The sequence below is a fragment of the Taudactylus pleione genome, unplaced genomic scaffold (genome assembly GCF_031769625.1).
Source record: "Taudactylus pleione unplaced genomic scaffold, aTauple2 ptg000012l, whole genome shotgun sequence".
Taxonomy (NCBI): Eukaryota; Metazoa; Chordata; class Amphibia; order Anura; family Myobatrachidae; genus Taudactylus; species Taudactylus pleione.
In genome coordinates, this window is record NW_028284415.1 from 21,589,950 (window position 1) to 21,615,545 (window position 25,596).

Sequence of the window (25,596 nt, forward strand, 5' to 3'; positions counted from 1 at the left end):
TAAATGAGACAAAGGAGCACAGAGAACTAGCACCAGACTAGCTGTTAGATGTTGCACTGGCAACCTAAGGACTCCCAGGAAGCCCTTAAGTACCCAATGCTGGAGCTGGATTGGCTGTCAGAGCCCATTGTGAATCATTTAGACTGGATTGGCTCTTACCTGACATGTGCCCAAATCCAAGATGGCGGCCCCCAGCACCGGCAGCGTTTGCACAGACTCCCAGCCACAGCAGCTCCAAGGTGCCAGAGACCCAGCGCTGCCTCTCACGGGCCTGCCCGCACATCCTAGTAACCGCAAGCAGCCTGCACCCCCGCCAGAGTGCCCGGATAGGTAAGCCTTGGACCCCTTGGACTTCCAGAGTGGCCCATGACACATCTAAATGGTTCTTTGATTTTTCTTTGAACATCCATGTCAAAGATCTCTTAGCCAACCTTCCTTTAATTCTTAAATCCCTTCATTCGTCTCAATTGCAGGAGACACATGTAAAATTTTTACATCGGGCCTATATTTCCCACGGTCAGAGAAAGCACATGGTGCCAACAGAGCTGGGATGCTGCCCAAAATGTAAGGCCTCTAGTGCATTATTAATCCATAACTTCTGGCATTTCCCCAAGATCAAGAAATGTTGACAAGGTGTTATAGTACATTAATACTACATTTAACTTACGTTTACCTTTTGATCCTGGTGCAATTTTAGGTTTCCAGTTTTCTGATTGGGACTTCCACCCACTCATAAACATCTTATCCCATTTTTGTGTGTATTTCTTACTGTGGCAAATAAATTAATACTTAATAACTGGATAATTAGGACTCCTCCTAGACTCGATCAGTTACGTCTGATGGTGCATACACATGGTCAGATCTGTCAGATGAACGATTGCATGATTGAACAATTTTACAAACGATTTGAACGATTGGACGATTTCAGACAGTATTAAAATGAATGAAATTGTCCAAATCTGACTGCAAACACATCAGATGTCAGATATCGTTATCTTCTTTCAGATATGAACGATTAAACGATTTTTAAAATCGTTATCGTTCAGATCTGACACAAAATCTGACCATGTGTATGCACCATAATTTTTACTCACACTTTATACTTTGAACGCCAATCTACCTTACCAGATCTTGAAAGGAATGTACTTCATTTTTATAAAAGTGGAGGCCTTATATATACACTTTAGAATCCTCACAACAGCAACATATTTTGAGTTTGTTTGAGTCTACTAATTGGTACTTTATAGAAGATTATACTCTGCCTCCTGAATAATTAAGATATAGTGCTCACTGTCACTATACACAACTATGTTATTTACCGTATTTGGAATATCTACATCTCATTGAAAAGGAAACCCTCCCCTTCCCTTCCCCTATCATATCCTGTCTTGTGTCTCTGTGAGTTATTTAGAAATGTTGTATTCTTTGTTTTTATGTTAAACATGCTGTTATTTTTGTGTCCTTGTTTCAGTTATCTGTTTTTCTGGAATAGAGGCTTCAGTTATGTAATTTAGTGCAAGAGATGATGTGTACAGGTCCTATGCAAAATTTGTTCGGATTTTTATGGGCCCTCTTTCTAAATATTGTTTTATACAGTGAGAAATAACATTGACACTCTAGTCAGATTATTTGTTATTGCATAATGTTTCAATTCATGTAAAACTCAATAAATTCATTTTTTTAAAAAATTATATATATATACACTGTATTTTTTTAAAAAAACTTTATTTGCATTATTTTTTTTTAAAATTTTTGTGACAGTGACACTCAATTCCCAAGTCCTGGCTTCCAATCCACTGATTAATTTCTGGGAGGCATCGTTTCATGATGCTAAATTTTTTAAGGTTTATATGGTTACAATATATCTTGCAAGATTTGCGAACGTGCGTGTGTTGATAAGGATAAGTAGGGCTGATAGGGCTCTGAAATGTATACACTGTACCCCATTGAACATCATGGTGTGTGTATTGTCTGAACTTCCAAGAACATATGTACAGTATGCTGTGGTATTCCTATTAGTCCCAACTAGGAATAGAAAGTCTTTTTAAAGACATTTTATTGGAGATACAATAATACCCCTTTCACACTGCCAGCAATAACCTGGGTCATTGCACGTGAACGCGCAGCAACCCAGGTTACTGAGCTGTGTGAAAGGGCCCAGTTGAAATAACCCAGGTCGACCATTTCAAATCAGGTAACGAGCAGGGTTGAACACGTGTTCAGCCCAGCTTGCGGTGCAGTGTGAACAGGTATCCCAGGTCGAGGGGACCTGGGTCCCGTTCACTGCATAGGAAGAGCCAGCCCTTGGAGATCATCTCATCTCCAAGAGCCGGCTCAGCGTGTGATGGCGCTGACATCATTGACCCAGCATTATTCCCTGGCTGGGCCACCAGTCTGAAAGGGGTCTCAGCCGGGTCGCACCCAGAATGGCCCGGTGTACAAATCCCAACACGGTATTGCGATGTGAAAGTGGTATAACAAACTTCTTCTTACTTCAAGACTACCACTTAAACGCAAAATGCATAAACATTCTCTGACTGTCCTGCTGTTGAGCTCAGTGTCTCCACGCTCTAGTCCACTGACCCCAAACAAAGTACAGCACTGGCCCAAGGTAAGTGGCCAGTAGGCATGGGCATAACTACCATAGGTGCAAGGGGTGCAGCTGCTATGGGGCCCTGAGCTGAGGGGGGTCCATCTTTCTTGTCAAAGTTACATGTGTTATATACATTTTTCACCTTTGGGTGGCACATAGGGGCCCTTAAATACTGTTGCTATGGGGTCTTTTAATACCTAGTTATGTCCCTGCTAGTAGGGAATTAGCCAACACTAACCAGGAGGTGTTGCTGAGATTGACAAGAGTAGCAAAGTAAGTTCCAACTTAGGGTCACTAAAGGAATCTTGTGACCCTAACCCAATCTGCACCAGCAGGTGGAGCAAGGTCATCGGGCCACACATATTATGATTAGCAGCCCAGACTTGATGTTAGTTCCTTGCCTGTGATATCTCTAAGTTAGTCTTAGTGGTAACTTTTTTTTTCAAATACTTTTTTATTAATTTTCAAAATAATGATCACAGTATGTATTATACAAAGGGATCAAGAGTAAGCATTTCCAATTTCAAATGGTATACTAAGAAAGTTTCTAGATAATACTTAAAGTAGAAGTCTTCAATCCACATATATGATTCGAAATAGAGATTAGGTATATTAACATTATATAGAACATCTTGACCATTACCTTGGTCCAAAATATTAAATGACCTAAACGCTATCAATGCTCAATTAGACATTGATGTTATTATCTAGAACAGATTAACACTAAATTATTTGAAATGACAAAATATATCAATGGTTTAACACAAAACACAAAAGATAAGACATGACACATGAGGAAGAAGAGGGGGAGGGGGATAGAAATAGTATTGTCAATTATTAAAATCAGTGTTGGAGTAGACTTCTTTATCTTAAAAGTAATTCTACAGAATTAAGAGACCCAGGGATGATTGGACTAAGTAGGAGGAGTTAGGAAGTAGCTTATCTATATATTTCGTATCTCTTAAGAGGAAGCTATAGATCTAAGCATAAACCAATCTGTGTTCTCGAATAATTTAATAATCTGATCTTGTGTCGAGCTTTCAAGGGTATTGATGTAGGGCTCCCACTTATTATAACATTTTTCCACTCCTTTATTTATGTCAGGCAAGGTTGATCGTCTGTCATAATACATTAGTTGTAACATCTTTTGCTTAACTTCCTTAAGAGAGGGCGATGATCTACTAATCCAATGTATTAATATTACTTTCTTTGCTATCGTGATTATACATATGAGTAATGGAAGAATATTATTTTTATAAGGTCCTAAATCCCAGTTTTCAAAATTGGCACATATACAAGCCATTGAATTAGGTACCAACTTAAGTGCAAATAAGGTATTTATCATTTGAGTAACTTTGTTCCAAAATTTCTTAATTATACCACATTCCCACATACAGTGGATAAAGGTAGCTTTATCCATCATATGGCATTTAGGGCAATTTCCAGACTCTAATTCTACCATGTGCTTGCGCTGTGCTGGGGAGATATATGCCCTGTGAATCGTGCGTAAATGAACTTCTTGAAGGTATGATGATTGCAATTTTCTTATTGTAAAGTGAATATGACCAGTTAAATCATCAAGGGATGATATAGTTGAAACATCCTTCCGCCAAGTATTATATAATGAGACCCACTGAGCAGCAGAGTGATCATTTACTAAATGCTTATATAACAATTTTATTTTAAATGGAGCTTTACATATCAATTTGAACAACAATTGAAGGGGTGTAGATTCTCTATTATCTTCAACTATCAATGTGAGTGATCTGATGTAGTGTCTAGTTTGCAAATACATAAAGAAATTTTGTTTTGGCAATTTAAATTTCTGTTGTAATTCCGTAAAAGATAGTAAAGAACCACTGGGATCGAAAACTTTGGAAATGTTAGAAAGACCTTTTTCCTTCCTTTGAAGATAATTAGTATTAGACAAGGAAGGAGGGAAAGCCGGATTGCCCCATAAAGGGATATAATCGGTATGTTGAAACGGACTTCTTAGTCTCTTGTTAATAGACATCCAAGAAAAGTAAGTGTCTTTAAAAAGTATATTGTTTAATATATGGGAAGGAATATCTTTAGATTTAGAGTGTAGCAACGCTCCAGGAGAATAAGGTGAAAATAATTCTACATCAATTTGTTTATCTGTGTAACTGCCTCTTTCTAATAACCAATCATTAATATATCGGAAAAATATTGAGAGAGAATAGCTTTTAAGATCTGGAAGACCAAGTCCACCCTTATCTCTAGTTGTAAACATTTTTGCTCAGCTATTCTTGGGCGTTTACCTTGCCATATAAAATAAGTGAAAGTTTTGGTTAGGATTTTAATATCTTTTTGGGTAAGACTCATTTGCATTAGATAAAATATTTTTGGAAAAATTATAGTTTTTATAACTGCTAATCTGCCTAATAGAGATAAAGGTAAGGATTTCCAACTGTCTAATAAAGACTTAATTTTATTTATCATTGGAGTATAATTAGCAGTATATAGACTTTGTAGGTCTGAGGTAATATGAACTACCAAATATTTAAGAGTAGTTGAAATCCCACTAAAAGATTTCAAAATGAACAGAGTTTCAAAATATGTTTTTGATCCACTAGTTGGCATTACTTCAGATTTGTCCAAATTCACCTTATATCCTGATACATGCCCAAAAGATTGTATTATATCCATCACTTTTTGAAATGAAGTATGGGGATTTGTAATGAAGAGCAACATATCATCCGCAAAAAGTGCAATTTTTAAGATGACTTTACCAATCGATATTCCCTCTACCAGTGGGGATGTTCTCAAGGCTATAGCCAATGGTTCAATTGCTATAGCGAAGAGGAGTGGAGAGAGAGGGCAACCTTGTATTGTTCCTCTTTGAATCTCAAATGGTGATGAAATATATCCATTACATGATACTTGTGAAAGTGGTTTCGTGTATAATGTTTTCAATATATTGATGAAAGATGCTGAGAAGCCAAATTTACTCAAAGTTGAATAAAGATGTTTCCATATCACAAGGTCAAATGCCTTTTCAGCATCAAAAGACACTACCATGCTAGGAGTAAGGCACTTAGAGGTATTAAGATGTTGCACAGCCGCCAAGACCTTTAGTGGTAACTTTTATATATTGTCCTTCTGTGTACAGACCATTATCTTGGCTACAAAAGTGCTCTATCTGTTCTGTTTATTTACTTTGAATTTCTGACATCTCTGTTGCCTAGTCCCTGTTCCCTGACTACTTGCACATATCCTCAATGAACATTAGCTGCTACATGATTAAGCTGCTAGCACAGGACAGCACACTGTGGCTAAAGCTGAGCACAAATGTTGTACAACTGCTAAAATTCATACAATATGTGCCCATTGGTTTGTGGTTAACACACCGAGGGCAGTATTCAATTGCCGGCGAAAAGTCGAGAACGGCAAAAAGTTCTCGCCGGTGACATAATTTTGCCAGGCGAGAACATTTCCCCATATTCAATTGCAAAGACTTTCTGCCTGTGCGAAAGGTCTGTGCCATGTAACCAGCGGACAAGATTCTCGTCAGAAAGGAGGCGGAAAAAAGTGCAGAATTGGGGGTTTGGGGTGCAAAGTTGCGGGAACACCCCTGGAGCCTTGGGACAATCCCCCAAAGATAAACTGTGTCAAAAAAAGTTAATAAAATAGTTTAGAACACCCCAAAAAAGTACTTTTGTTTTGGGGGCAAAAAAAACCAAAGTTGGGGAACAAACTTAACCACTTAACTGGCAATTTTTCCAGCAAAACCGGTCAGAAATTCCATGGTCCGCAGAAAAGTCCGGGTAGTCAGAAGAAATCCGTTCTGCACATGTGTACAACACATTTTCTCTTCAAAAAAACAGCCGGATGGTGCAGTCACAGCTTGTCATTTGAAGTACAGCTGGCTGCGTTCGCATCAAAACTGACCACGTCAGTTAAGTGGTTAAAAACTAGCGAGATCGACTCCAGGGGGTCCCCCAAGTATGCCCAACCTGTTTTTTGATTGCAGGTGCTTGCTGAAGGTGCTTTTTTTAGGAGTATTAAAAACGCACTTTAGCAATTATTAACCATGCTTACACCCATTTTCATTTTACCCGAATTTGCTGGGACTACTTAACTTTCCAAAAAAAACCTGCTAAATGCTATTCTTCACTACTTGTGCAAAGACGCTAAAAAGCACCAATTGAGAGCATTAAAGCACCCCAAATACCTTCAGCAGGGCTATTCGGGGGTAACCATAGTGATTCCCCCATGTCAGTGCATCTTTTGGGGGATGACAGGCTGATTTTCCCAAATCTGACAGTACTTTTCGCCGATCTAAGTTTAGCCAGGACGCATTCTTGCATTCTTTGCAATTGAATAGGGCGAATCACATTGACGAGCGCGATACTTTTCCGGAGGCAAAACTGGCGATGACGGCGAAAAGTCCGGTATGCCCAAGGGGTGAGTTGAATACGGGCCCAAGGGGTAAATTTACTAAGATTTGTGTTTGTCTCTCGAACTCCGGAGAGATTTCAAATGTCAAACTCGTAAATTTACTAAGATTCGAGTTTGGCTAGTTCGAGTTTTTTGATGGCGTATGAAATAGAGATTTCTTCGGTGAGTTTTGCCAAAACTTGAGTGAGAAATCCTTTTGCTGCCTGAGTGAGAATTTTTCCACCTGCCTGAGTCAGAATTCTCCTGTCTGTGCGTCTGAAAATGAAAAATTTCGTCCGAGTCCACAGACATGAATGCAGATACACCTTTCTAGCGTGTTTTGATTGGCTGAAGATGTGACATGAAGATGTAATGGCGTGTTTTAAACCCATATAAATACGCCCAGAAACAGACGAACCTCATGGGTTTGTGTCAGGAGTTTGGTGAGAGGGTCAGATAGGAGCAGTTTAGTGAGTACATTTTGTAAATGTTGTTTTGTCTGTGGAAATGTGCAGATTTGTTGTCTTGTCAGTTTTTTGTTAGTGTCTATTTTTTCTGTGTATAGTGTATTTTATTTGGTCCTGTCAGTGTTTATTTGTGTGTGTGTGTGTTTATGGTGTGTATGTTGCTAGTGTTGGGAGAGGAGGTTTGTGTCTATTCGTTTATCTTTATGTTTTCAGTGTTATTTGTATCTGTTTGGAGAGGAGGTTGTCAGGGGAAGAGGAGAGACAGGGACAGAGTGAGGGAGAGGAGGTAGCTGCTAATTAGCCCCATGCTACCTCTGGTGAAGAGAGTGAGGAGGAGGTCCCCCCAGAGGGGAAAAACAAAAACTGGCAGCAACGTGAAGTTGCCGTTCAGCCAGAACCTTGGGCTGGTGACGGAGGTTATGAAGCACTACCAGCTGCTTTTTGGAGGGAAGGCTGCCAGCACCTCTGCTCAGAGCATGAACGCTATTTGACTGGGGTTGTCCAGGTGGTTAATGCAGTGGGCCCTACGAGGAGGTCAGAGGATAATTGCAAAAAAATATTCTCTCATATCAAGAGACGGGTGAAGGTGAAAGTGGCCAACAAGGCAAAGGAAGCTGCGCACACTGGTGCTGGCTCCCCATATGAAAGACTAATTTGGAGTATGAGGAGCCCCTGAAGAGCATTATTCCTCCAGAAGTCGTGCGCCGCTCTCACATGCAGGACATAGATGCCCCCAGGCGGACATGTGGGTTAACATTTTTGCAATAACATTAGTTGTACTTGTTTGTTAGGGAATAATGTTCAGAGCCACGCCTAGCCAATTTGGTGCACTAGGCAAAATTTGGACTGGTGCCCCCTAGCAGATAATCCGACCAGCAAACTTATGTCTGGTATGACATAAGTTAATGATGTCTAGTGTACCCAACCTCGTCAGCGACTGGACCCGGTGGGGGAGCTGGCATCGCCAAGTGCAATACACACTTGCAGATACCGGCAGTGACGGCCCTGCATACAGGGTCCATGGAGGATGTCTCTGATGACATATGGCTATTAAATACATATAAAAAATTCTATTATGGATGGTGTTGTGGCTCTGTGTCAGGCTCCTTGGGAAATTGCATCCCGGAAGTTGGACAAGTATATGGAGTACCGATCAACAATTTGGGTATATATATATATATATATATACACACACAAACATATATACACATATACACACACGCACAAACATATATACACATATATATGTCCAAGTTGCATCCGGCACCCCCCTCCTGATGAAGGAACAACTTGCTCCTGGTGCCCTCCTTTGGGGTGCAAATCCCCCACAATGTAGAAATAAAATATCGGCGGCAATCAGGAGACTTTTATCCATAAATAAATTTCTGTGCTTTTAATCAACGTTACGGGACATGGAAGCCCCTTCCTCAGGATACAGCATGTATGCTGTACCCAGAGGAAGGAGCTTCCATACCCGAAACTTTGATTAAAAGCACAGAAACTTATCTATGGATAAAAGTCTCCTGAGTGCCGCCGATTTTTTATTTATATTATATATATATATTATATATATATACATACATACACACACACATATACATTATATACATATTTACACACATATATATATATACACATACACACACACTACATATATATATATATATATATATATATATATACGCACATTATATATATATAATTTTATACACATATATATGTGTGTGTGTGTGTATACATATGTGTTCATATATATGAGTTAATATATATGTGTGTATATATATATATATATATATATATATAGTGTGTGTGTATGTGTATATATATATATATATATATATATATACACACATACACAGACTATATGTATATATATATATATATACACACACACACACATATATATATATATATATATATATAAATATATACACACACACATATATATATATATATATACACACACATATATATATATATATATATACACACACACACATATATATATACATACACACACATGTATATATATATATATATATATATATATATACACACACACACACACACACATATATATATATATATACATACACATATATACACACATATATATATATATGCACACATACATATATACACATACATATATCGGGCAGCACCCACTCTATGGAATGTCTTACCACGCACAATAAGACTTACATCTAATCTCCAATCCTTCAAGCATTCCCTGAAAACCCAGCTCTTCAGGCAAGCTTATCAGATTACAGAACCGCCCACATAACATTCATAGCTTCCATGTCTAATTCAGGGACGCCGAGAGGGGGGGGGAGCGGGTGCAGATTACTTGGGCCCGGCCATGGCAAGGGACGCGGGCTGCCAGTCTTATTATTTATTTTTTTTTAAACTTTTTTTTTCCTTTATTCACTTTGATAAATCCCTTGCGGGTGGTGGGCAGTAATTGAAGGGGGGGTGGAGCGGTGGCGGTGGTTGGGATCTCGAGCACCGCACTGTGTGTTAGAGAGCATTAAAGCACCCCAAGTATCACTTATTTGCAGGACCTGACTCTCTCCACCCGACACCTCTGCAGTAGACTCCGGGCGGCAGGTGAGGACTGGGAGGGACTACAGATTATAAAATCAGGCTGGGTGACCGTGGGCGAGGGCAGCAGTCTTGTTTGTGTGTCAAGGTCAGAGGGAAGAGCCGAGCCTTCCTGTGTGAGTGACTTACACTTGTCTGACACCCAAAGAGGTGCATCCATGCCCCCAAGCTGCCTGCTGCTAAGATTGAAAGCAGTATTAGATATGTATATATTTATATAGTATATCATAGATTATATATACAGTGTATATATATATATATAAATATATATATATATATATAAGCTATAGATAGATATACTTATCAGAATATCTGTCTATAATATATATGTTTGTATGTATATGTGTATATATATATTTATATATATATATATATATATATATATATATATATATATATATGTATATGAATATACATTCACAGTATAATATGTCCTTGATTTCAATAAAATTGCTGTTTACTAGGTGCCCTTCATGCTGCTGAAATAAATAAATACAGTAGGATGGCGGCACTCAGGATTAGATTAGTAACGCTGTTCCTGAAGAAGGCGCAATAAAGTGCTGAAACGTTGACAAGCTGTAACGATGCAGTGCGTTTTTATTTCTACTCTGGAATGCCACCATCCAACTGTATTTATATACATATATACATATATATAAATATATATATTATATATATGCCCGATTTGTCGTTCAGATTTGGACAAATCGGGCTGATATCGTGCAGATGTGCACCCGGAGTAATAGTGAAAACTTTCAGCCCAGCTGCTGGGAGCTATGCCATGCTCCTGTGAGTGGGTGCTTCACACATACTAGACGTGCTCCCAAAGAGGTGCAAACATGCCCCCAACATGCTGTGGCCACGCCCCCACCAGGGGGGCCCCGGGAAGTTGCTGTACCGGGGCCCAGGATTTCTCTTGGCAGCCCTGGTCTAATTACATCCCCTTTCACAGTCCACACATAACCTCACACACTGTCTTTCTTTCACATCCTCCTTGGCCGACATTCCTGTTTGACTTGATCATGCAGCCCACCAAGAAACTCTGCAGTCTGGCTGGACCAAATTGCAATATATAGCACCTGTCCTTGTGTATCAATGCCTATTTCCTTATAGATTGTAAGCTTGCGAGCAGGGCCTTCCTACCTATATATCTGTCTGTTATTACCCAGTTTTGTTCTGTTAATGTTCCAATTGTAAAGCGCAACGGAATATGCTCCGCTATATAAGAAACTGTTAATAAATTAATAATAATAATAATATATACACACACATATGTATATATATATATATATATATATATATATATTATGCCCACAGTCAGTGCCTGCTGCTAATGCTACTACCTTGTTGAAAATTCAGCCTGGTCTGGACTCCATTGCTGGGCGGCGTGCGGGGCGGCTATTATTTGATGTACGGCGGCAGAGACATCTCTGCTCCACAAAGGCCCATGGGAGTAGTGGCTGCGGCTGGGCATGCACGGCATTTCCCTACCGCGGCCATCTTGTTGTGGCCTCCTGTAGCCTAGACAGAATGAGCTTCTATGCAGAAGCTCATTCCGACCTGGCTCACACCACGCTGCCCGATCGGAGCTGAGCTCCGATCGCGGCAGCGGCAGGAGAGGGGCAGCTGCCGCTGGCGGGAGGAGTGTTTAGGGGGGCAGTGACAGGCGGGTGGGCTGGGTAGCTGCAGAGCCCTGGATGCCCCCTAGGCATTCAAGTCGCCCCTAGACATTTGCTTATAATACCTATGCCTTGGGCCGGCTCTGATAATGTTTATGTAATACCTCAAAGAAATGCACATTCATGTTTGTTTTTTGTGTTATAAAAATATAGTAGTGTATTTGCAACACATTTTTTTTAAACACTGGTTTGTGTAGAATTTGTGTTATGGAAATAGATTTGTCAGAACAGGTTTCACCTTATTAGAGGAAGCACATGGCAGCATGGTTTGTCATAGTGTTGCTCTGACGGCCTGCACAAAGTGTGTCAGGGCATGCTGGGAGGTGTAGCTACACAAGCAGATGGAGGTACGCATATTCTCCAATACTCATGTACAATGTACTTTGACGTATTTAGTTTCATTTTCAACTTCTTTAGAAAGAAACACGTAAATGTAGCATGTGTGCTATTACAGGTGAACATTTTTTGTGGTTTAATTACTTTATTTTGAATGTTTGGAAGTGTACATATTGACCATATAAAAAAATAACATTGAACTTAACATGTAACTAATAATGCTGGGCATACACTCTACAATTATCTGTCAGATATCTGTCCAATCTGGCTGGTTGGAATGAAAATCTAGTACTGTATGGGGGCCAATGACAGTCGACCATATGGTCTTTAACAATGGAAAATGGGGATTGGTCAAATTGGTTAAATTAATTTGATTTAATCAATTTGTCTGGATGACCATGTTTGTGAGCAAATGGTCGATTATCATTAGCTCCCATACATTACCAGGTTTCCATTCCAACCAGCCAGATTGGACAGATAATTGTATAGTGCAGTGGTTCTCAAACTCGGTCCTCAGGATCCCACACAGTTCACTTTTTCCAGGTCACCCAGAAGGTGCACAGGTGTATTCATGACTCACTGACATGTTTTAAAATATCAACAGGCGCAGCTAATTATGTCACTAGTAATTATGTGAGGAGACCTGCAAAACATGCACTATTTGGGGTCCTGAGGACCGAGTTTGAGAACCTGTGGTATAGTGTATGCCCAGCATAAGTAACATCTTCTAGCAGCTAATACCTATAATCTGATTCATTGCTATGGGCAACATCTACATTTTTAAAAATGAGCTCTTTAGTGAAGATACCCCTAAGATTTTATTACATACATTTGGCCACCTTAACAACAATAGTCACATATATTATAAGATTTTCTTAAATGAAGGTTCATTAGAGAAAACAATGAGCTTTAAATGTGAACAAGTTTAATCTTTGCTAACCACATATGGCTTCCTCAATGTAAAAACACATTTAGTAATGACATAAATATCATAATTTTTGACAGCACAACCTACAGCAGCTGACAAACACATTAGAAACAAGAGAGATGAGGAGGACTCGCAGGAGACCAGTAATTAAACTGGGCGGCCACTTGCATCCTGACCGCCCGCCTCTGTTGCGGTCGTTAGGCTGTGGGTTAACACCCACAGCACAAACGACCGCTCGGGTGATGGTCGCGATGGTCATAGACCATCGCGACCACCGGGGCTCACGACGAGACCCTAGGGTAGGGTCTCACTTGTCGTAAGCCCCGGAGGGCTTCTGGCTCTGTCAGAGCCCGGAAGCTCTCCACTGACATCACTAGTGATGTCAGTGGGGCCTCCCCCAAACGGTAGGCGTTCCCATGGCAGTTAATAAGATCTACGTGTTGATGAAAACACACCGATACTTCTCTGAAAATGCATATAGCTATAGCACAGGTTCTCAAACTCGGTCCTAAGGACCCCAAACAGTGCATGTTTTCCAGGTCTCCTCACAAAATCACAAGTGACATAATTAGCTCCACTTGTGGATCTTTTAAAATGTGTCAGTTTGTATTGAACACACCTGTGCACCTGCTGGGTGACCTGGAAAATGTGACCTGTTTGGGGTCCTGAGGGCCGAGTTTGAGAACCACTGAGCTACAGGGATCATTGTGCCTGATAACCAATGCAGGGAAATGATACTAATGATCACATTTGCATTTATATTTATCTATTTTTTTTTCTTTCTATAATAGCTTCATAATTGGGGTAAGTGCAATCAGGGAGATTCCTAGACTCTTCAGGGAGTTGCTACTATTTCAGGGCGTCTCCCTGACAATCAGGAAGAGTTGGCAAGTACAGTGTTAGCTCTATTTTCAGCAATATATTTTATATTACTAAATGTCGTCATTTACCAATGTTATACTTGGAGTATCTTGAAAACCAAACATTGTTTGTCAAGCACAATAATTTAGTCATGTTTATGAACGTCTACATCAGGCGTGGCCAAACTGTAGCTCTCCAGCTGTTGTGCAACTACAAGTCCCAACATGCCCTGCCAAAGTTTAGTTATTAGGGAATGCTAAAAGTGTAGCAGGGCATGCTGGGATGTGTAATTTCACAAAGCCACAGGTTGGCCGGACCTGGTCTAAATTATCATATTTGGAAACAGCTGAGGTGATGCAGCACAATGTCAAAGAGCAAACTGATACCACTTTCAGACAGAAAATGAAAAAAAACCCCAGCTTTTACCTGGCATTTTGCGTGCCAGGTTTTTTGCCATTTTCTGTCCGATACCCCTTTCACACAGAAAATGAAAATCCCGGGTAATTCACTTTTACCCAGTAATTTGCAGAAAAACCCAGGTTTTTTCCCTATGTGAAAGGGTCAACCCAGGAGACCCGGGAATTTAGTCAGGGCATGACCCTTTCACACAGGGAAAAATCTCAAGTTATTTAGCAAATACCGGGTAAAAGTGAATTACCTGGGATTTTCATTTTCAGTGTGAAAGGGGTATGAGTAAATTTAACACCATTAAAAGCATGAGTTTTTAGCATGGGTGTTGTTACATTTTTTTTTTTCAACTACACATCATTGCATGTTATGCCCCAGATTATGCATGATCGGATAGCAAGATTAAAGGCAGGGCATGCTGGGATGTATAGTTCCACAATTGCAGAAGTCCTGTCTATTGTCCATCCATGCTGTTAAATAATGTTGCTGTTTAAATTCTTATTACACAAATTTGCAGAATATAGTCCACTTCAAGCACATTGTAGAATTATGTTTTCAAATTAATTTTGAAGGGAATGAGATTAGGGCAAAATTTAGAACATTTAAATGTAGCAAATTTTTAAAGACACAATACTTACCCACTTCTATCTTTTAGATTCACAAGATCAACCTCTGGTCAGTGCAGTGGGAGGTAGGTGAGACCCTGACCCCCGAGGAATGCACCAAAATTAAGCTACAAATTGCTAATAGCTCAACTAGATTTCAGAATGCTTCAATGAGAAATCCTACTGTATATGCTCTGCCATCGCTGGTACAGGTACCTTGACCCCACACTACTCCATTTCATATATTCTTCAGCCCCTGAGCTTTGTTGGCTTAAGTGTGGTCACCACGGTTCCTTGCTGCAGATATGGTGGTAATGTCCCATTATACAACAATATTGGAGAAAGGTCTATGTTTTAGTTGGGGCTGTAGTTGGAACTTAAGTACCAGCCTAGTACTGTTCTCTCTTTTATCATGGCTGATCCCACATATTCCTCACCCCACGCAGAAGTTAATTAAACATATTCTCAACACAGCAAAATGTTAAATAGCATCAAATTGGAAATCGGAGACCTTGCCTTCCGTGCCAGCTACTATTAATGAGATTTTGGTCCACATGCGTTACGCATTACCTCAATTATCCATGATATCCCGGCCAAGTTTGTGAAGGTTTGGAACCCATGTACTTCTTATTTTGAGGCCGAACCCCCATTACATATAATTTATCTTAAATTACTATTATATATCTCCTTAAGATATTTGGAGATGCACTCTGACTGCCCCCTCTCCTCCTCCATCTCTTTCTATCTCCTCTCCTTCTCTCTTTTCCCATTGTTTTTAATTGCCATGCATTTCCTCTTTCATTTTCTCTGTCTACCTTTTTTTTTTCTCTATTATTTCTGTTTTCTCTTTATAATAATTTTATTATGGTGTCAAATTACTCATGACTTGCTTTATCCATATAACGCTTAACATATCTACATAATGTTTTGTGGCTGACATTAATGTTGCAGAATATATTCTGTACTGTGTTTACATTTTCTGTTTACTTCCATGTTGCAAAATCTTAATAAACAGAATTTAAATAAAATAAAAAAACTTAATATTTTTGCTCTTTTTGTGGCTCTGAAACATTTTATAATAAGCCTCCCCCAGATGATGTTCTTAAAGGATGAAACACGTTGATGCTGAGCTCACTTCATTTTCCAAATGTAGATTGAAAGACTTTGGAGCATCAAATGAAATAACCAACTGTTTATTCTTATTACATGCATATTTAATGTTGTTAAAATTATATTTTTAAGAAAGCAGTATTACACTACGCACAGATGTGTTCTCATACGTTGTTGCTGAAGTCACGGCAAACGGCCCCTCTCGGTGTTCCATGTCCAGTATGACTCTGCTTGTGCCAAGCATATTTTTGGCAACTTTTTTGGCCAGAAATGTATTTTAGTTGCAATGCGATGTGACTAAGATGCGCTAGGAGACTGTACTGATTCATTTCATATGTGACACTTGTATATCTAATGCATCTTAGTCGCATTGCATTGCAACTAAGATACATTATTGGATGAAAAAGATGCTCACTCACGCCAGGCATCTCGCACTGCATGGCCTATGGAGGCTATGTGTATGAGGACACATCTGTATGTGTCACAGTGCACCGGACACCGGTCATTACTTACCAGATCTGGCAACACTGGGTCCCGGGCAGCGGTTGGGGAATCCTGGGCGCCCGCTGCTGGTGTTTCTGCTCCTAGCAGCGCTGGAAATCCCTATCGTGCATAGGTAAGTATCTACTAACCTAACCCTCCTTAGGGGAGCCTAACCCTAACCTCCCCCCCAAGTTCCTAACCCTAATCCCCCCTCTAAGTGCCTAACCCTAACCCCCCCTTCCCCGCTGCCTAAACCTAAGTCCCCCCCGGGAGTGCCTAACCCTTACCCTCCCTCCCCCTAGCCTAACCCTAAACCTCCCGGGGCGGTGTCTAACCCTAAATACCCCCCCGGGTGCCCTAAACCTAACCTTCCCCCCCTGCGGCTGTCCACTGGCGGCGCCCGGCATCTTTTCGATCAGGATGCCGGGCGCCGGTCTCCCGGCGTCGGGTAAATGACAGGCGTCTAGATATAGACGCCGGTCATTTATCCCACGCCGGGATAAAGCAATCGGGAAGCCGGCTGTCGGGATTAAGACAGTCGCTTTTCCGATTGCATCCCCTCTCTTCAGACTCCACTCCATATCATTGGATTGGGTGGAAATAAACTCCCTTCAGTTTCCATACACTACCGAACTTCAGAGGCCGCTATGCAAGTCCCATCAGCCAAATGTTTGATAATTCTGGGTCTTCTGTGGCTACGCAAGCACGCTCCCACTCTGAACTGGAAAAAACTCCAAATCGTGTCTTGGGGCTCCCAGTGTCAACAGAGGTGTTTGCCAGCAGTCAGACCTCTACATTGAAATATCCAGAGTTTGACCATTTTTCCAAATGATTCTCTACCAACACCCTATTAGTCCCCCCCCCTCAGTCATCGCAAACATGTTTTGCAAACTGGAGAAGTGTTCATTTGAGCAGAAAGAGATACCATTACTAGGGTATATCATGTCAGGCCCCAGTCTTTGTATGGATGCGGAGAATCTCGTTGACGTTGTTAATTGGCCTCAGCCATCTGAGTTGAAGGCGATTCAGCACTTCCTGGGATTCTGTAATTTCTACAAGCAATTTATTAAGAATTTCTCATCAATTGTAGCTCCTATCACAACACTTATCAGGGTGGGTCAGGATACCAAGAATTGGTCTCCTGAAGCTGAAAAGGCATTTACTCACTTAAAGTAGTGATTCATATCTGCACCTATTCTGAGACAGCCTAACCCTGATTTACCCTTTGTCTTAGAGTAGGTGCCTCTACAGTAGAAGTAGGGCAGTCTTGTCACAAAGAGATTCTGCTGGGAAATAGTACTCCAGCAGCTTTTTTTCCCGCAAGTTCTCAGTTCCAAAGAGGAACTATGCAGTTGGGAATAAAGGAGTTATTAGCAATCAAGCTGGCCTTAAAGGAGTGGCGTCTCCTGCTGGAGAAAGCAAGATTTCCAGTCACAGTTTTTACAGATCATAAAAACCTTCTGTATCTCAAAACAGCTCACTGTCTAAACAATTGCCAAACTAGATGGTAATTATTCTTTGATCAAATTAATCTGATCATCACCAATTAACTAGGAGACAAAAATATCAAGACAGATGTGCTGTCCTGGGAATTCAGTACTTATGAGGATGAGTTATCTAACAGGAACAAACCCATTCTAGATCCCACTTGCTTCCTTGCCATGACCAATAGCATAAAAATTCCATCCTTCATATCTCCAGAATTATGGCCCAAACTACTCAACTGGGCCCATGCATCTCGATTCAATGGCCACACAGGGGTGAAGAAGCCTTTGAACTTGATTCTCAGGCCGTATTGGTGGTCATCAGTAAGGAGGGATTGCAAGGATTATGGCATTCCAACTGTGCTCAACATTAAATCCAATCTCAAGTTCCTTGCGGACCTTTACATCCCCTAACCATGCCAAGCTGACCTTGGTTCCATATTTCTATCGAGTTCACCACGGATTTACCCTCTTGAGATTGTTTCAGACCGAGGGGTGCAGTTTACATCAACCTTTTGGAGAGCACTTTGCAAGTGTTTCAAAGTCCGCCTGAACTTGTCCTCTGCTTACCATCCTCAGAGTAATGGATAGACAGAATGGGTAAATCAAGATCTTGAAAAATTTATCAGGATTATTGGGTCTCCCTGATACCATGGACAGGTTTGCCCATAATAATCTTCTTCACAAAGCATCAGAATTTTCTCCTTTTTTCATATTGAACGGGTTGCATCCCATTTTGCCTGAGCTACCTTCTTGTCAGTCAGAGCCTCTCCCAGCAGTTTGGGACACCGCAAGACAGTTTCTCAAAATTTGGAATGAGGTGAGAAGGAATCTATGTAAAGCCTCTTCCTGGTAGAAATTCTTAGCCAAGAAGATGTTATGTTCTGGGTTGCTTGTGGACTCGGGGTGGTAGCAGGAGTGATCACAGAAGCAGATTTGAAAATAAAACTAGGATTTTTAATAAGTGCTTGAGTAGACATATAATGTGGCAGTAAATAAAAGCCCAGGAATATATAAATGTGCACAAGAGTTCTGTGGTGGGAGCAAAGGGTTAATGTCCAGGTAGAAACAATTAGAGCTGTCCAGGTGTGCAGGTAGTGAAACTGAAAATAATCAAGCCAGGTTTGCAGGTAGTGAACTGAAAATAATCAAGCCAGGTTTGCAGGTAGTGAACTGAAGCGCAGGATGTCAGCAGGCTCAGGCACTCAGGTATGGGCAAGGGTGATGGAGGAAGCGGGGTAGTCCAGTGGGAACTAGGAGCTGACAGGCAGACTGGCAGACAGCGAATTCACAGGAACAGGAAAGCACAGAGAACTCCCTCTCAGCTAGGCTGAGATAGACGTTGCACTGGCAAAGAAGGAAGGCACTGACCCTTCCTAAATACCCCATGCCGTGCTGTTACTGACCGGAGGGAACATATGACTCACCAGGAATGGCCAGAAGGCAAGATGGCGGCGCCCATGCCAAACGGAACGGAGATGCCGCCAGGCCTCACCAGCGCAAAGTGACAACAGGGCCGCACAACAACGCGCGCAGCCAAAGCCCCCCGCCAGACACCAGCTCCGCCACCAGACAGCCCGCACCACAACGACCTCACAGGTAACACCCGCCTAGCGCCATGCTGAAATACCCTGGCCGTGACAGAAGAAGGGTTCCCATCCTGAGAACTGGTGACATTCTGGTTATCAATAAAACACTTGCAATTAAAAGTTCTCAACATGAAGTTTTCTCCTAGATTCATTGGACCTGTCCAGATCCTCCAGGTGGTCAATCCAGTAGAATTCCATCTAAACGTTCCTAGTACTCTCAGGATACCTAATGTATTAAATGTTTCTCTCCTTAAATCTCTGGTGCTTAATCGATTTTCAACACCTTGCAATTCCAGTAGATCATCAGTGAAACAGATATTCGACTGCAGTTCTTCTAGAGATTCTCTGCAGTTCCTGGTGGATTGGAAGGGGTATGGTCCCAAGGTGCATTGTTGGGTCAAGGCTTCAAATATTCATGCATCACAGCTCCTCCAGAAGTTCCACCGGAGGTTTCCTAACAAACCTTTTTTCGGCGCCCACCTCTAGAGAGGGGGTAATGTCACAGTGCGCCAGACACCGGTCATAACTTACTGGGTCTGGCAGCACTGGGGTCCCGGTCGGCAGCAGGAAGTGGATGGAGAGTACCCAGTGCCTACTGCTGGTATCTCTGCTCCTGGCCCCATTCCATGTCCCGTTGGGGTGCGTGCACCGACCTGAAGGGAAATTTAAAGTGACAGATGTGCCAAACGTGGAGTTACATTTGGCGTGAGAATTAGGAATCCTCCCTATAAGAGGGAGTCTCTGGCACTAGGCAGGTGCCAAAGTATAGGCTCATACCTTGCTCCCACATGCTTGATCCATGTCCCTTGTCTGTTCGCTGTTTCTAACCTCGGTTATTCTCCTTGACATGATTTTATCTTGTCCCTAGTACTGCGCAGCTCAGCTGGTTCTAACCCGGATTGCCGACCTTTCTTGTACGTCCTCCTCCTGATGTACTAATTTCACACACCAGTGTATACCAGCAGCTGTATGAGGGAACCTGGACAGAGGGCCACGACCTGTGTGTCAGACGCAGCTAAATCCATACCTTCTTGTGGGGGTCCCTGGTGAAAACTACCAGCATGTTAGACTCTGTGCCTCTGTACTGGGTCTCTGCCAATCCTAAGTATGGGCAAACACCACTGTTCTCCTGAGAATTGTGACAATTGTGACAGTATGTATGTTTTACTCCTTGGTTTTAGTAACACCCACCTGCACACCCTAATTTCCAAATACATTTAAAGGTGTGTGATAGAAGCACTGGAGAAGTGTGGAATGGCTTCTATAGTGTCCTAGGTAGTGTATTTGCAACACATTTTTTTTAAACACTGGTTTGTGTAGAATTTGTGTTATGGAAATAGATTTGTCAGAACAGGTTTCACCTTATTAGATCTGCAGGTGTCTGGAATCTGCACCATTGTTGTGTAAACACATAAACCTTTTTCAAACCATAGGTGAGCAAATAAACAGATATTCAACTTCTAGAGGAAGCACATGGCAGCATGGTTTGTCATAGTGTTGCTCTGACAGCCTGCACAAAGTGTGTCAGGGCATGCTGGGAGGTGTAGCTACACAAGCAGATGGAGGTACGCATATTCTCCAATAGTCATGTACAATGTACTTTGACGTGTTTAGTTTCCTTTTCAACTTCTTTAGAAAAAAAAACACGTAAATGTAGCATGTGTGCTACTACAGGTGAACATTTTTTGTGGTTTAATTACTTTATTTTGAATGTTTGGAAGTGTACATATTGACCATATAAAAAAATAACATTGAACTTAACATATAACTAATAATGCTGGGCATACACTCTACAATTATCTGTCAGATATCTGTCCAATCTGGCTGGTTGGAATGAAATTCTGGTAATGTATGGGGGCCAATGACAGTCGACCATATGGTTTTTAACACTGGAAAATGGGGATTGGTCAAATTGGTTAAATTAATTTGATTTAATCAATTTGTCTGGATGACCATGTTTGTGAGCAAATGGTCGATTGTAATTAGCTCCCATACATTACCAGGTTTCCATTCCAACCAGCCAGATTGGACAGATAATTGTATAGTGCAGTGGTTCTCAAACTCGGTCCTCAGGATCCCACACAGTTCACTTTTTCCAGGTCACCCAGAAGGTGCACAGGTGTATTCATGACTCACTGACATGTTTTAAAATATCAACAGGCGCAGCTAATTATGTCACTAGTAATTATGTGAGGAGACCTGCAAAACATGCACTATTTGGGGTCCTGAGGACCGAGTTTGAGAACCTGTGGTATAGTGTATGCCCAGCATAAGTAACATCTTCTAGCAGCTAATATCTATAATCTGATTCATTGCTATGGGCAACATCTACATTTTTAAAAATGAGCTCTTTAGTGAAGATACCCCTAAGATTTTATTACATACATTTGGCCACCTTAACAACAATAGTCACATATATTATAAGATTTTCTTAAATGAAGGTTCATTAGAGAAAACAATGAGCTTTAAATGTGAACAAGTTTAATCTTTGCTAACCACATATGGCTTCCTCAATGTAAAAAAACACATTTAGTAATGAGATAAATATCATAATTTTTCACAGCACAACCTACAGCAGCTGACAAACACCTCAGAAGCCAGAGAGATGAGGAGGACTCGCAGGAGACCGGTAATTAAATGCACAAAGTCTTTATCCTCCACACAATAATGACCAGTTACTAAGGACATTTTTTTTTTGGCTTGTAGGTCCATCCTCTGTTCCCCCAGCAAGACGGAGTGGCACTTCCAAACAAGTAGAGCCTCCACCACAAACACCAAGGGAGTCTGATTCCGCATCAGCTGGACCTCGATTACCCCATATGGATGGTGAGTCTGTGAAAGTAAAACATAGACATTACAAATAAACACACAAATTACTACAATGAAAAGCGTAGTAACAACATTAAGCCCACATACAATGGCATAGCATTGCATACACTGGGTGCTTTGGCATCCTGGGGTGGCTCAGCTGACTTGCAGCTGTGTTTTGGATAGGTGGTTCTGGGACCATTCCACTGTTTTATGCTCAACTTGTGTCTCCATACCAGTGCTGGAGTCTAACAAACCTAAAGCAAGCAAAATACATACAGATATGCCCAGCTAAAGCTTGCCTGTAATGCAGCGAATCGCGCCATGCGTGGCAAGAGATGGACTCCCGCTATCAGAGACATAAATTTTCATCTCCATAGGAATGAATGGGAGACACACTCCCATGATCGGGGACATGCCATAGCGTATTGTGGTGCATAGCGTGATGAGCGCACACGTTTGTGGTGTGATCAGCCACAATGAACATAGGTGCATCTGTATGTGTACAGAAAAACATAATCAAACCTAAGGATGATATTTTAGCGAATACTTGCCTACTTTTGAAAAAGCATTTCAGGAAGATCGTGAAAGCAACACCTATCAACGCAGCAGTAAAGTGGGCGTGTACTGCTACATCTGAGAGGCGTGCCATATTTACATCCAAATGTAAATGATCCCCAAAGCAGTTAATAAGATCTACTTGTTGATGAAAACACACTGATACTTCTCCGAAAATGCATATAGCTATAGCACAGGTTCTCAAACTCGGTCCTAAGGACCCCAAACAGTGCATGTTTTCCAGGTCTCCTCACAAAATCACAAATGACATAATTAGCTCCACTTGTGGATCTTTTAAAATGTGTCAGTTTGTATTGAACACACCTGTGCACCTGCTGGGTGACCTGGAAAATGTGACCTGTTTGGGGTCCTGAGGGCTGAGTTTGAGAACCACTGAGCTACAGGGATCATTGTGCCTGATAACCAATGCAGGGAAATGATACTAATGATCACATTTGCATTTATATTTATCTATTTTTTTTTCTTTCTATAACCGCTTCATAATTGGGGTAAGTGCAATCAGGGAGATTCCTAGACTCTTCAGGGAGTTGCTACTATTTCAGGGCGTCTCCCTGACAATCAGGAAGAGTTGGCAAGTACAGTGTTAGCTCTATTTTCAGCAATATATTTTAAATTACTAAATGTCGTCATTTACCAATGTTATACTTGGAGTATCCTGAAAAACAAACATTGTTTGTCAAGCACAATAATTTAGTCATGTTTATGAACGTCTACATCAGGTGTGGCCAAACTGTAGCTCTCCAGCTGTTGTGCAACTACAAGTCCCAACATGCCCTGCCAAAGTTTAGTTATTAGGGAATGCTAAAAGTGTAGCAGGGCATGCTGGGATGTGTAATTTCACAAAGCCACAGGTTGGCCGGACCTGGTCTAAATTATCATATTTGGAAACAGCTGAGGTGATGCAGCACAATGTCAAAGAGCAAATTGATACTACTTTCAGCCAGAAAATGAAAAAAAAAAACAGCTTTTACCTGGTATTTTGCGTGTCAGGTTTTTTGCCATTTTCTGTCCGATACCCCTTTCACACAGAAAATTAAAATCCCGGGTAATTCACTTTTACCCGGTAATTTGCAGAAAAACCCAGGTTTTTTCCCTATGTGAAAGGGTCAACCCAGGACTTAATTCCCGGATCTACAACCCTGCAAAAAAACAGGGTCGGAGACCTGGGAATTTAGTCACGGCATGACCCTTTCACACAGGGAAAAATCTCAAGTTATTTAGCAAATACCGGGTAAAAGTGAATTACCTGGGATTTTCATTTTCAGTGTGAAAGGGGTATGAGTAAATTTAACACCATTAAAAGCATGAGTTTTTAGCATGGGTGTTGTTACATTTTTTTTTTTCAACTACACATCATTGCATGTTATGCCCCAGATTATGCATGATCAGATAGCAAGATTAAAGGCAGGGCATGCTGGGATGTATAGTTCCACTATTGCAGAAGTCCTGTCTATTGTCCATCCATGCTGTTAAATAATGTTGCTGTTTAAATTCTAATTACACAAATTTGCAGAATATAGTCCACTTCAACCACATTGTAGAATTATGTTTTCAGATTAATTTTGAAGGGAATGAGATTACGGCAAAATTTAGAACATTTAAATGTAGCAAATTTTTAAAGACACAATACTTACCCACTTCTATCTTTTAGATTCACAAGATCAACCTCTGGTCAGTGCAGTGGGAGGTAGATGAGACCCTGACCCCCGAGGAATGCACCAAAATTAAGCTACAAATTGCTAATAGCTCAACTAGATATCAGTATGCTTCAATGAGAAATCCTACTGTATATACTCTGCCATCGCTGGTACAGGTACCTTGACCCCACACTACTCCATTTCATATATTCTTCAGGCCCTGAGCTTTGTTGGCTTAAGTGTGGTCACCACGGTTCCTTGCTGCACATATGGTGGTCATGTCCCATTATACAACAATATTGGACAAAGGTCTATGTTTTAGTTGGGGCTGTAGTTGGAACTTAAGTACCAGCCTAGTACTGTTCTCTCTTTTATCCTGGCTGATCCCACATATTCCTCACCCCACACAGAAGTTAATGAAACATATTCTCAACACAGCAAAATGTTAAATAGCATCAAATTGGAAATCGGAGACCTTGCCTTCCGTGCCAGCTACTATTAATGAGATTTTGGTCCACATATAGAATGTAACGCATTACCTCAATTATCCATGATACCCCGGCCAAGTTTGTGAAGGTTTGGAACCCATGTACTTCTTATTTTGAGGCTGAACCCCCATTACATATAATTTATCTTAAATTACTATTATATATCTCCTTAAGATATTTGGAGATGCACTCTGACTGCCCACTCTCCTCCTCCATCTCTTTCTATCTCCTCTCCTTCTCTCTTTTCCCATTGTTTTTAATTGCCATGCATTTCATGTTTCATTTTCTCTACCTTTTTTTTTCTCTATTATTTCTATTTTCTCTTTATAATAATTTTATTATGGTGTCAAATTACTCATGACTTGCTTTATCCATATAACGCTTAACATATCTACATAATGTTTTGTGGCTGACATTAATGTTGCAGAATATATTCTGTACTGTGTTTACATTTTCTGTTTACTTCCATGTTGCAAAATCTTAATAAACAGAATTTAAATAAAAAAAAAAAACTTAATATTTTTGCTCTTTTTGTGGCT

General features: G+C 40.9%; 1 long non-coding RNA gene across 1 annotated transcript in view; it reads left to right on the forward strand.

Moving 5' to 3' along the window:
• Positions 1–25,340, forward strand: part of LOC148542529 (uncharacterized) — a 71,244-nt gene extending 45,904 nt beyond the window's left edge. The window contains exons 2-5 of the long non-coding RNA XR_015877809.1: positions 14,930–14,965; positions 22,109–22,174; positions 22,252–22,371; positions 24,584–25,340. This is a non-coding gene — a long non-coding RNA (uncharacterized LOC148542529). The remainder of the gene's footprint in view (positions 1–14,929; positions 14,966–22,108; positions 22,175–22,251; positions 22,372–24,583) is intronic.
• The last annotated feature ends 256 nt before the right edge of the window (positions 25,341–25,596 follow it).